Here is a 10,617-nt window from a genome sequence, read left to right as displayed (position 1 = left end):
ATTTAAAATTTAGAGATTATCCTACCTAAACACTTTTCATAGATAAGTAAAATTAAGATGTGGGGAAGACAATGTTGGACTTTCAGAATTAAATATAGTTAGCATATCTCATGTTCCCACAACTTAAGGATTGCCTAATCATTAAAAATTGTTGAAAGGAAAGAATTTTTTTCCATCTTTAAAATATAAAGATTAGGAATAGAAAAATATGACATGATTATGTAGCAATGACATGACAGGATGAATAGAACTTTAAATCTAGAGTCCAGAAGAGATGAGTTAATTTGGAATAATAAGAAGCTAATAGGGCTGTGATCTTGGGAAAGTCATTTAAATTATTTGTCTCAGTTTCTTCATCTATAAAATAAAAGATTTATAATGTCTATGTACCAAGAATTTTGTGAAAACCAAAACGATATATTTAGAAAACTCTTTGCAAGTCTTAAATGTTATGTAAATATTGGTTATTATTATTTGGTCTCTTGTTATATAAGAATAATATGAGTGTCTATTTCTATAGCAAATTGTCACTGCTCAGAGAAATTATGCTTAGAAAGTGGAATTTATTGGTACTTTTAAATGAAAATACAAGTCATTGTGAGGGGGAAAAATCCAAAAATCCAAAAAAAGTTAATTAACAAATGCTAAGAGAAGTTCTATTGGAATTTGCAACTAACAAATAGTTCTTTTGGAAAACCTATAAATAAAGCCTTATTCATTTGTATGATTTTCCTTATAAATAAATGACTTTAGTGGAGAAATTGAGAAGATACCTATCAAAAGAGTAATAACTGAACAAGTTTTAATATATGATTATGATGGAACATTACTGTGCTATAAGAAATGCTGATAAAAATTGTTTCAAAAAAACCTATGAAGACTTATATGGAATGAAGCAAAATGAAGAGAACAGAAACAGAACATTGTACACAGTAATGGTAATGTTGTTCAATGATTAACTGTGAATGACTCAACTATTCTGATCAACAAAATGACTGTAAAGGACTCATGAAGAAAATATACTATCTAGGGGGTGGCTAGGTGGTGCAGTGGATAGACCACTAGCCCTGGAGTCAGGAGTACCTGAACTCAAATCTGGCCTCAGACACTTAATAAGTACCTAGTTGTGTGGCCTTGGACAAGCCACTTAACCCTATTTGCCTTGCAAAAACCTTAAAAAAAAAGAAAGAAAGAAAATATACTATCTATTTCCAGAGTAAGAACTGATGAAATCTGAATGCAGATTGATGCATAATTTTTCACTTAAAAAACTGTTGTTATTTTTCCACATAGCTAATATTGAAATGTTTTATATTGTTTCATATACAAATTTCCTATCATATTTCTTGCATTCTTGATCCTTTTCCCTTCCCTTCTCTCTTCCTCTTTTAGTCCTCTTTCTCTCTTTCTTTCTCCCTTCCTCCCTCTTTCTCTGCAAAATAAATTCTATAAAATACAATTTGCTCAGTGGTTACCAGGAAGACTACCAAAAAAATATATATAGTTTTCTACTCCCTGAAATTTTGGCTTGAGAAAGTGCCCATACAATAAATATATAATCTATTCTCTTTTTTTTATTGTTTTTGTCTGGTGGGGGGAGGCAATGGGGTTAAGTTACTTGCCCCAGGTCACATAGCTAAGTATTTACTAAGAATCTGAGAATGGAATTGAATTCAAGTCCTCCTGCCTCCAGGGCTGGTGCTCTATCCATTGCACCACCTAGCTGTCCCCTATAATCTATTCTTAAACATCCAAATATATTTTATTTGAGAATAAAAAGGAATATAAGCTGGGAAATAAGTATACCAAAAAAAGCAAAGTGTCCAGAAGAAAAATATACAAAGGAATAGAAATATAAGAGTGAAAGTCAAACAGTACATGTGAATAACAAAGTATTGCAACACTTGATATCTCACTGCTTTGCAGGTGGCATTATAAACCCAATTTGAACCAAAGGGGGAATTGAGTTAAGAATTAGTATGATTTTTGGTAACAATTTTGTAACAATAATTTGTATTCTAAAAACACAGTAGTAGAAATTCTGTGATAATCAAACATATTACTACAGCTAATGTTCTCAGTATTATATGTTGGGGTTACTAGATGTAAAGTGAAATTTTTATTACTAATTTCTCTCTCCATTTTCTGCAATGTAATCTGGATATTACTATTGTATATGTTTGTTAACATCTTAAATTCAGAACATCTGTGGAAATCTCTGCAAGTGTGTAAGAATCAATTTTAAAAGGATTCTGGAAGCAATGGTGTATTGATCATGGTTATTTGAACATGGTTTATAAATTAACATATTAATAGAAACATTTTTTTCTATTTGTTTTATGTTCCAAATCTTTTATAGTAAAATCACTTGTGCAACATGGACACAATTTTGTAAATTTTCTATGATGTTTTTCATTGTTCCCATTATAAGACAATAAATCATTACATGGCATTTTTCTGATCCTGTAGTCCATAAAATTTAGAGATGAATCTCTGTCTGATTTTAGGAAATTGTTATAAAAGATTTCTTGGGACTAAAAATCCAGGTATCGAAGAAAATGCGGACATAGCCCATAGAAGTCAGAAAACTCAAGGAGGTTTTGGACATTTGTAGGTGACGAAACTCATTGGGATGATTTGAAAGAGTGATTTTTCAACAAGTTCTGATAGTGGATTCTTTCTGCATCAGATTCCCACAATGTGACATTTGAAAAATGTCACCTGGCAGTTGTAAAGTCTATCTTAAGGAATTTGGCTACCCACATGAATTCTGCCTGGAACAAACACCTAAATACATAAGGGAACATTGTCATTTTATTAGCAGTTTATGGTAAATTGCTAAATCATGCCAGGTGATCCATATGAAAATTATTTATAGAAATTTAGGTCATTTGACCTACATATATCTAAATTTTAATATCTAGGACATCCATGGTAGAGCCAAGATGGCAGTGTGAAGCTAACATGCTCCTGGAGTTTGCCCCGCAAAGATAAATGAAGCCTCTGTACAGACTTTAAAGTTACAGATCCTACCAAGAAAAAGAGAAGATTCAAAGAAGTTTTCAATGGTAGACATCGTGGAAGATCTTCTGACTCTGGGGGGAAAGAGGAAGCAAAGCCAAGCAAGGCTGGAGAGGGGGAATGACAGTAGGAGGCTTTAAGTCACAGTGCAGTCCAGGTCCCAACAGCTTGACAACAGCATAGATCCCAGCAGTTAGTTAGCAGGCCAGGAGGGAGGGTCCCAAACTCAAACTAAGTCTGAAACCTGGGAATACCAGGGCAAAAGACAGGACTGGGTTGGGAACAAACCACTGCATAGGCAGAAATTGGACATAAAGAAGGAAATAAACCTCTGCAAATGCAAGGCCTGGACTGCATAGGCAACATCTTGGACAACAAAAAAACAGGGATCAGACCCTAAACCCAGCTAAAAAGATTGGATCTATATACCCCATATCTCAGGAGCAGAGCTAAAACAACAAAGATGAGCAAAAATAAGCTAAAAGAGCACTCACTATAGAAAACTACTTTGCAGATAAAGATGATAATAATACTATGCTGGAAGAAGAAATCAGTGAAAAATTACTCACAGAGGAAGTCTCAAAAGAATCTATGAATTGGAGTCAAATTCAAAAACTCATAGAGCAGGTTAAAAACATTTAAATACCAAAGAAGAAAGGAAAAAGAAAAATGGAAAAAATTAGAGTCATGCAAGAAAATTATGAAAAAAATTACCAAATAAATCAGCTCTATTAAAAGTAAAAATAGCCAAATGGAAAGGGAAACAAAAGTTAATTGAAGAAAACAAAACTCTAAAATTAGAATTGAACAAATAGAAACCAATAAATCTATGAGACTACAAGGTTTGATTAAACAAAATAAAAAAAGACTAAAAAAGTTGAAGAAAATGTGAAGAATCTTTTAGGAAAAATTAATGACCTAGAAAGTAGATTCAGGAGAGATAATTTATGAATCATCAGGCTACCAGAAAACCTAGATCAATAAAGATCCTGGGAAACATCATACAGGAAATTATCAGGGGGAAAATTGTGCACAACTGCTAGAAGAAGACAATATAGTCATTGAAAGAATACCCAGAACCCCTCCAGAAAGAGAACCCAGGATAAAAATCTCCAAAGGCTTATAGCCAAATTCCAGAACTCTCAAATAAAGGAGAAAATTCTGCAAACAGTAAAAACGAAACAATTTAAATACAAAGGAAACACAATTAGATTCACACAGGACTTATCAGCCTCAATCATGAAAGATAAGAGAAATTAGAATACCACATATAGGAAGGTAAAGGACCTGGGATTACAGCCAAGAATTTCCTACCCTGCAAAATTCAACATATACAGTTAGGGGAAAAGATGGATGTTGAACAAAATAAAGGACTGCCAAAATTTCCTGACAAAAAGACCAGAACTGAACAAAGAATTCAGTCATCAAATACATGGCTCAAGAGATGCATTAAAAGGGGAAGGACAAAACAAAACAAATATAGGTCAAGACCATCAAATTGATTAGAATCCTAAAAGGAAAGATATAACACATAACTCTTATGAATTGTACTTCTCTTAGGATAACTAAAGGATTGGATATAATTGAAGAGATTGAACTTAGAGGACATGGTTAGGTTGTATTTTATCTCTCCATTGGAGAGGTCCAAGGTGACATCATTATGTTTGAGACAAAAAAGCCCTGATGAAAAGCAGGAGCATTTACTCTAAACTTAAGTGTCTCAGTTTCCATTGACCTACTCTAATTCTGCTGTGTTCATAAAGCTTAACACTTTCTCTGATGAGGACATCAAAAGTTGGGTGGTCAAGGGTCAGTATCTACCATAACTTACAATCAATTGCAAAGTTTTTAAGTGAGACATTAAGAGCATCTCAGTATTTAGAATCCATTGAGATTCTTATAGTTGGTTGAATCAGAGTTGGACTTAATCTCTACTTTTCTTAACAAAGGGTTAAGTACCTGGGGTGGGAAGGGGTTGGAGAGTATGGGAGAAAATATGCTTGGGAAAAGCGTAAAAATAGTTAATGAAATGATTTGGCTTTGGATGATACCTTGGCTAATGAGGATTGTGTGTCCTTGGAGGGTACTTGAAAAGGTAACAAAGGTAACAAAGTAAAAAATTATTATAATTTGATGCAATTCAAGACTCTTGAAAAGGGCACTTCTAATAAGACAGAAGGGGGAGGTTACTTAATAACTTTGAGGCAATACTACTTACCAACCAATCAAGCTGTGATGTTACTTTGATAACATTTTGAGCTTATCAAGCAATCATTTAATCAAACTGTAATTGATGATACCTGATTAATAGTACTAGAGTGATAAATAACACAAGGTGAAGAGGTATATAGATTTATAACTTTAGAGGGAAAGAAGGGAGGGTGTAAACATTGAGTGAATTCTATTCAATAGATTTGACCCAGAGATGGAATAAGATATATTCCCACCTGGTTTTAAAAATCTATCCTACACTACAGGGAATGGGGTGGGGCAGGGGAAGGGAAAAAGAGGGAAGAAGGGACTGATAAAAGCTAAGGAAAGTTAAATTTTAAAATAAAAGTTAAAGGGGAAAGGGAGTAAAACTTTGGTGAAGAGGAATAAGAGAAAAGGAAAGAGAAAAATATAAATGGGGAGAGATAACACAGAACAAAATGTGTTATCTGTAAATGTGAATGGGATGAACTCTTCTGTGAAATAGAAGCAGATAGAAGAATGGATTTAAAAAAAAACTCCTACACTATATTGTTTATGAGAAACACATTTGAAGCAGAGAGATACACACAGGGTGGTAAAAGGATGGAGCAAAATATACTATGCTTCCACTGAAGTAAAAAAAAAATCAGGGGTAGCAATATTGATCTCAGATTAAAAAAAAATAAATGTCATTAAAGGGGATAAGGAAGAAAATTACATCCTCTTAAAAGGTACCATAGGTAAAGAAACTGTATCATTAGTGACATGTATTCACCTAGTGGTATAGCATCCAAATTCTTAGAGGAAAGGTTCAATGAATTACAAGGAGACAGAGACAGCAAAACTTTAATAATGGGGGACCTAAACTTCCCTCTCTCAGAATTAGATAAATCTAACCACAAAATAAACAAGAAGGAAGTTGAGGAGGTGAATGAAATCTTAGCTTAGATATGATAGACCTCTGGAGAAAATTGAATGGGGATAGAAAAGAATTTATCTTTTTTCTCAGAAGTTCATGGAACCTATACCAACATTGGCCTTGTATTTGGGCATAAAAATCTCTTAATCAAATACAGAAAGGAAGAAATAATAAATTCATTCTTCTCAGACTATGATGCAGTAAAATTATATGTAACAAAGGGTCACAAAAAGAGAAACCAAAAATTAATATGAAACTAAATAATTTTAAATGAGTGAAGCAAATAACAAATCCTAGAAATAACCAATAATTATATTGAAGAAAATGATAATAATGAAATATCATACCAAAATTTATGGAATGCAATCAAGGCATTTTTGAGAGGAAACTTTTTATCTCTAAAGGTTATATGAATAAAATAGAGAAAGAGGAGATCAATGAATTGGGTATGCAACTAAAAAAAAGCTAGATAAAGAACAAATTAAAGATCCTCAATTAAAAACAAAGTAGAAATTCTGAAAATCAAGGAAGAGATTAATGAAATTGAAAGCAAGAAAGCTATTGATCTAAGAAATAAATATGAGTAGAATTTATGAAAAGTAAATTAAAATAGATGAACCTTTGGTTAATTTGATTTCAAAAAAAATAAATGATAGCCAAATTACCCTTATCAAAAATGCAAAGGGTGAACTAGCCGCCAATGAAGAGGAAATTAAAGAAATAGTTCTGAGCTACTCTGCCAAACTGTATACCAATAAATTTGATAATCTGAATGAAATGGATGAACAGTTGTAAAAATACAAACTGCCCAGTTTAACAGAAGAGAAACTAACATTAATAATCTCATTTCAGAAAACGAAGTTGAAGAAACCATCCAGAAACTCCTTAAGAAAGGCTCCAGGTCTAAATTTGGATTTACACATGAATTCTACCAAACATTTAGGGAACATTTACTTCCTATTCTACATAAACTATTTGGAAAAATGGGAGAAGTTCTGCCAAATTCTTTATGACACCAACAGGGTGTTGATACCCAAACCAGGATGAACCAAAACAAAGAAAATTATAGATCCCTCTCCCTAATGAACAGTTATATAAAAATCTTAAATAAAATTTTAGCAATGAAAATACAGCAAGTTATTAGTAGGATTACATACCATGATCAGACAGGATTTATACCAGGTAGGCAAGGATGGTTGGGTCAATATTAGTAAGCACTCCACATAATTGAACATATCAACAGCAAAACCAACAGAAATCATATGAAGATCTCAATAAATGCTGTAAAATCTTTGATAAAATACAATATTAATTCCCATTAAAAACACTATAAACTTTAGGAACAGATAGAGCTTACCTTAAAATACTAAGTAGTATCTATCTAAAACCATCAACAAATTTTATAAGTAATGAAGATAAACTCGGAGCATTGCCAGTAAGATCAGGGGTGAAACAAGGATGTCATTACTATTACTATTAAATATAATTTTAGAAATATTAGTTCTAGCAAAAATAGAAGAGAAAGAAATTGAAGGAATCAGAATTGGCAGTGAGGAAGCAAAGCAGATGGTATATGGTACACTTAGAGAACCTGAGAAAATCATCTAATAACTCCTTGAAACAATTAACAAATTCAGCAAAGTAGCAGAATATAAAATAAGCCCACATAAATCATCACTGTTTCTATATATGAACAGCAAAACCCAAAAGCAAGAGATAGAAAGAGAAAGTCCAATTAAAGTAACTGTAGACAACATTAAATACTTGGGAATCTACCTCCTAAGACAAACCTAGAAACTATATGAACACAGTTATAAAACATTTCTCACCCAAATAATGTCAGATCTAAATAATTGGAAAAATGTCAATTGCTTATGGTTAGATCAAGGAAATAATAATAATGACAATTCTATCCAAATTAAATTCCTTCTTTAGTGCCATACCAATCAAACAACCAAATAATTATTTTACCAAGCTAGGAAAAAAATAGTAACAAAATTCATCCGGAGCAACAAAAGGTAAAGAATAGCAAGGACATTAATGAAAAAAAAGTAAGGTGGCCTAGCTCTATCAGCTCTAAAACTAAAGCAGCAGTCATCAAAACTGCCTGACACTGCTTAAGAAATAGAGTAATGGATTAGTGGAATAGGATAAATTCAAAAGAAACAGTAATAAATGACTTCAGTTTCAAAAACCCAAAGATAGCAGCTTCTGGGATAAAAACTCACTATTTGACAAAAATTGTTGGAAAAACTCAAAATAGTATGGCAAAAACTAAGCATAAACCCATATCTTACACCCTATACTAAAAGAAGGTCAAAGTGGGTACAGAAAAGGGGACAAAATTATAACCAAACAAGAAAGAGAGTACATTATAAACTGCAAAATGAATGATTTTGACTATATTAAATTAAAAATGTTTTGCACTAATAAAAATCAGTGTTGCCAAAAGTAGAATGAAAGCAGAAAGCTGGAAAACAATCTTCACAACTAGGGGTTCTGATAAAGATTTCATTTCTAAAGTATATAGAGAACTGCTTCAAATTTATAGGTTACAAATCATTCCCCAATTGATAACTGGTCAAAGGATATGAATAGACAGTCTTCAAATGAAGAAATTAAAGCTATATATAATCATATGGAAAAATGCTCCAAATCATTATTGATTGAATAAATGCAAATTAAAATTAAAACAACCCTGAGTTATCATTTCACACCTATCAGATTGGCTAAAATGACAAAAAGGGAAAATAATCAATGTTGAGTTTGTGGGAGGATTGGGACATTAATGCATTGCTGGTAGGGTTGTGAAGTAATCCAATCATTCTGGAGAGCAATATGGAACTATGCCTAAAGAGCAATAAAACTGTTCATACCCTTTGGCCCAGAAATTCTAATTCTAGACCTATATTCAGAAGAAATCATAACAAATGGGAAAAGTCCCACCAAAATATTCATAGCAACTCTTTTTGTAATGGCAAAGAATTGGAAATTGAGGGGATGTCCATCAATTGGGGAACTGTTAAACAAATTCTATAAGAAACCATAAATAGCTGACTCTAGAGAAGCATAGAATGAATCAGAGGATTTGATACTGAGGGAAGTGGATATAACCAAGAGAAACATATACACATTGACACCAACATTGTGTGATGATCAAACTTGATGTATGCAGTTGTTCTCAGCTGTTCTCATTTCAGAGAGCTAGGACAACCTTATTGGACCAGCTATATACAATGATATCCCCAACCAGAGGAAGAAAAACAAAGCAAAACAAAATTTCTTCAGAATCTACTGAACAGTACATTCGCTTTTAAAAAATTAGCTCATGTATTTCTTTCCCTTAATCCTAATTCTTCATACCAAAAATGACTAATCTGTAAACATTTTAGTACAAAGTGTATGTACAATATTAACCTGACAGTTTGCTGCTGAGGGGGGTGAGAAGAGAGGGTGGAAGGAAATTTTGTGACTTAAAAATATACATAGGTATATGGATGAATGTTGGGAAACTTCCATAACATGTATTTGGAAAAATAAAATATCAAGGCAATAAAAACAAAAAATTCTCATTTAATCCTACCCCCCCCAAAATTATAAATTCTTATAGCTAGTCAGGTTAGTATGTGGTTTTTGTCATCACTTTTGTGGTAAAAATCCTCATTGTTATGGAAGTTTAGTTTTCTCAGTTGTATAGATAATAGCTCTAAACTTATGCAACGAAAGTAGGAATTGATGTTCTACCCCAGAAGAGGATACAAAAATCCTTCCTTCTTTCCTAACTCTTATCAGGTTTCTTACAATGCAATATTTGTAAATAAGATAAAGAAATTATAAATCAAATTAGTGACACCTTTATATAAAAAATATAATCTGATTGGTTAGGCCCCCAAATTCCTTCATTTAATTGTCTCTTCTGTATAAATATGGTCCCCAAGTTCTGTATCAGTGTTGATCTCTTGAATGTGATTATATCCACCATGGGTTTGATAAATTGCTAGGGAATAAAATTTCACTTATAAACTAAATTTTATTATTTCATTTTTATCCTAAGAAAATTAATATCATTGATTGTAAGACTAAAGTAGTCACTGGCAATACAAGGACAAATGAAAATCAGCCCCTACAATTCAAAGAATTATATTTTAAGGGCACAAACCAGACTATACTCCATGATAACAATAGCCATATAACTAGTACTCCCTTCCAAAAGTAACTCTGGGTTTTTAATCCATGGAAGAGAACCAAAATGATGACCAATTTCATAATATATAGAATGAAAAATAAAAAAGTTTAATAATATATAGAATAAAATCTATATAAAATAAAAATGCTGATACTAGTATAATATGGAGTAAGAGGTAGTGACAAATTCAGTGAATATAAAGAACCTGAGACTAAACATTATTTGCTTCCTCTGTAACCTTAAGCAATCACTGTAACTTTCTGGATTTCAGTTTCTTCAGCTATAAAATAACATGGTT

Source organism: Macrotis lagotis, chromosome 1, assembly GCF_037893015.1.
Source record: "Macrotis lagotis isolate mMagLag1 chromosome 1, bilby.v1.9.chrom.fasta, whole genome shotgun sequence".
NCBI lineage: Eukaryota > Metazoa > Chordata > Mammalia > Peramelemorphia > Peramelidae > Macrotis > Macrotis lagotis.
Note: the sequence above shows the minus strand (reverse complement) of the source record.